Source organism: Arachis ipaensis, chromosome B05 (genome assembly GCF_000816755.2).
Source record: "Arachis ipaensis cultivar K30076 chromosome B05, Araip1.1, whole genome shotgun sequence".
In the NCBI taxonomy this organism is placed as follows: Eukaryota; Viridiplantae; Streptophyta; class Magnoliopsida; order Fabales; family Fabaceae; genus Arachis; species Arachis ipaensis.
This window is the reverse complement of record NC_029789.2, coordinates 27,185,738-27,189,802: the sequence shown is the minus strand read 5'-3', so window position 1 is coordinate 27,189,802 and position 4,065 is coordinate 27,185,738.

Sequence of the window (4,065 nt, the reverse complement as noted above, 5' to 3'; positions counted from 1 at the left end):
AAAACTAAAATTATTTATCACTTATAAAAATATGATATTTTTTATTATTTTTATCATACTTTTAAATCAATTTGAGACTTATTTATTGTTTGTATCTTTTAAAATTATTTTTTTAGACTTATAAACTTTTAAAAGTAGTAAGATTAACAATTTTTTTATTTATTCATACTTATTTTATATTATCACAGTAATCTCCTTAATATATTAAAAGTGTATTGTACTGTGAGTTATTTAGGCTATCAAACCTGAACGCAAATTGAGATATTTATATAATGTATTTTTTTATGTTTTTTTTATTCTTATATTTTATAGAGACAAATTTGTTCAAAAATTTTTTTTTTTTTTGTTTTTTACGATATCTCTTAATCCAATAGGATAAAGATTAATTTGTTACGGATTTAAGCTCTACGCTTTAACAGATTATTAGTGAGTTAACCACTAAACCAACTCAATTTGATTAATTTGTTCAAAAAGTTATTTGCCTCAATTTGTTCATTATTGATAAAAAATTATTCAATATCTTTTGAGAACTTTTTGATATCTTTATCTTTGGTAATTAAACCCAAAATATATTAGGAAAAGATTATTTCATAATCATAATACTCATTCAAAATTGAACCTCTACCATTCTTCTATTTTAATTTTATTAGAATTTTTTTTGCGTTAGAAGTAAATCAATAATGCTCCACATTTATGTAATTTCCTTAACCAAGTCAACCAAGTTTTTTTTGGATCACGCGCCCCCTTTCTATTATCGTAAAGCTTCTTTCTCAACGTAGAGCTTCTATTTCTCAACGTAAACTTTCTCTTTGTTCTTCTATCTCAACGTAGAGCTTCTCTTCCTCAACGTAAAGCTCTCGTATTCTTCTCTGCTCTGATTTTACAACGTAAAACTTCGTACTTCTTCATTTTTTTTCGATATGCATGCCATTTATCTTCTTCCTATTCTTCTTTGTTTTTTTCTTCGATCTGCATTGCATTTATCTTCTTCGTTTTCAGATTTCATATTTCTTCTTCATTTTCAAATTTTAATAGTGTATCAAAGTAATGAATGATTCAACTTCAAATCAATTGAATGAGAGTGATTTGGATTATTCTTTTGAATCGAATCAAGCGGACGAGATTTGGATTATTTAATTTTGAATTGAATTGAATGGAATGCAATTGCTAAATCCAGTTGTTTATGAACAGAATTTTCTATTCATTTGGTATTGTACATTGGTTTCATTTTGATGGCATTTTTCGGTTCATTCTAGATGCAGGTGTTCTAAATTTGAATTTATATTATGCACAATGTTCGATTCATTTATTATTATACAGTGGTTTTGCTTTGATAATATTTTCGCTTCATTCTAGACGCAGGTATTTCTGAATTCAAATTTATATAATGGACAAATATTTGGTTCATTTGATATTATACAATGATTTCGCTTTAATAATATTTTCGGTTCATTTGCAGTCCATATGTGTTGTCGATGAATAATTTGTCCTAATGATTGAAATGGCTTTCAAGACAAATTGAACGGAGTGGAATGAAATCTAATATAATTGAATAAAGTGATAATAAATAATTTTATTCTTTTTTAATAAAAAAAAGACTCAATTATCAACAAAACACATTGAATTTATTTTTGGACCCAATGAACTTCAATTAAACTAAGAAATGAACCGAAATTACTTAAGGAATAAAAAATTTGGTCAATACTTATCAGCAGCATCAAGTGAACCTCAATTAACACACAAATGAACCGAAATAAACTAAGAAATGAACCAAAATTATTTAATGATGGTACCAGAGAAAATAAGAACTAATAAAGATGTTAGCAAAATATTGTTAGTGATGATGATAACGAAAGAGGAGGGAGGAGGAGGAGGAAGAGGAAGAGGAGGGAAGAAGAATCTGCATGTACGAAGAAGAACAATTTTCATATTAGAGCGCGAAGAGTAACGTTGGGAATTTTGAGTGCGTGTACACGCTCTTTTAATGAGAGTGATTTTTGTTGGTGTTGGGCCTGCTTGGTTGAACTTGGATGACAATAAAGTTTGGATGTATAGCAGATCCGGAAGTAAATTTGTCCTCTCAAAGAGTTATATCTAGATCCATATAACCATAGTAGGTAAAATCTTAATTTAATTCTTAAAATCTTTCGATATTACGATTTTAAATGAAATAATTGATTTTACGAAATTTGTAGTAGGTCTTACGATTTTACCATTTAAGTCTTATTACGATTTTATGTTTTACGTCATAGTTATTAAAACTGAACCGGACCAGTCGATCGACCAGAAAACTAGTAAACCGGATCCTATATTGGTCTGGTCTGATATTTGGACCGTATAAGACAAAGAACCAGGACGAACCGGTGAAAACTGGTCCAACCGAACCGCCCGAAATTTAAAATTTTGAGAAAATGACAAATAAGTCCCTGACCTTTTTTTCTGCAGACATTTTCGTCTCCAAAGATTGGAAAATACATTCATGTCCCTCACCCCTCCAAAACGTGGACAAATTTATCCCTCCATTAAAGTGATTCTGTTGGACCCGACGAAAAAGTCTGACGTGGTTCCCGTGGCGCTGACCTGGCCGTTACGGGAGCCCACATGGCATGTAGCTTTTGAAAAGAGGACATATTAGTCCTCCGACACCAAAACGATGCCGTTTCACCAAGGACCCTCCAGATCCACTTTAATCCCCTTCTGCATTACCCATAAACCCCCTTCTTTCTTGTGTCTCCCACGACTCCCACCGACCATGGGGCACGCCGGTCGCCGCGATTTCCACCATCAAAGGCACCGTTGATTGCCCCCATGCGCACCCTCCACAACCACCGTGTCCCACTGCTCTGTTCTAGTCTCATTGTCACGCTCCCAGGGGAAGACTGCTGCCGTCAGTAGTGATGGCTTGGCCACAATCAAAGAAGCATGACAGAACTAACCTCTGCAAGGATCGCCGTCGGAACTCAGCGCTACCTCCACATGACCGTTCGGTGCTCCTCGCGTCGCGACAATGCCGCCACGAAGCACACCCGTGGAACCACTCGCGACGCCGTCCTCGCCGCTCTGGATCTAGCCGCCTCCATCATGCGCAGTGTCCTCTCCTACCTCCTTTGAGACGGCGCCAACCTCGGTGCCACTGCCTCGATGTAGAACTGCAGCTTTGCCAGCGATGCTTGCTGTCGCCCGGCCAACGGCCACCTTTGTAAACGAGTACGGTGGCTTTGGCGGTGGGAGGTTCAACTCCTCTGCAGCTGCTTCGCCGCCCTGAACGGCAACTTCCTCCTTGGCCAGAGCCGTTTCCTCCAAATGCGCCCAATGTAGATCCAAGTGTTCTTCGAATTTTGCATATGCAATTTCTGATAAGTTGCTGATTCTATTTGAGAGCGTAGCAATTTTTCTAGAATTATGAGGAGTTCTTACATGTTCTTCATAAATTGCATAATCTGGACTTGTTGAATTGTGAACTGAGCCTGTGAAATTGAATTTGTGCTCTGTTGTTGGTGAATATGTCGCTGAATTGCTTGTCGAATTTGAATTTGCAAAGACTCATGCCTCTCATTTTTCTTGAAATTTCGTTGATGTTGCTGCGATTTGTTATTTTGTTGATTCTTTGTTTGTGTGTTTTGGATGCATTGCTGATGATTCTGGAATTGTTGTTGATGCATTCCCTAATTCTATATCTTATTAAACCGAATCTGAATTCTGGAATTGCAGAACTAGAAGTGCTGAATTTTCTACTTCTGGATTTGGTGAAGTATTGTTGAAAATGTAGAAGGGGATTAAAATTTGTTTGGAGGGTTGGGGTGAATCGGCATCGTTTTAGTGTGTGGGGGACTAATATGTCTTCTTTTCAAAAGTTACAGACCACGTGTCATCCCGTAACCGCCAAGTCAGTACCACGTTTGCCACATCAGAGTTTTTCGTCGGGTCCAATGGAGTAACTTCAACGGAGAGGTAAATTTATCCACATTTTGGATATGTCAGGGACATGAATGTATTTTCTATTCCTTGGGGCCGAAAATATCCGCAGGAAAAAAGGTCATTCACAACCACCAAGCTTGTCATGTT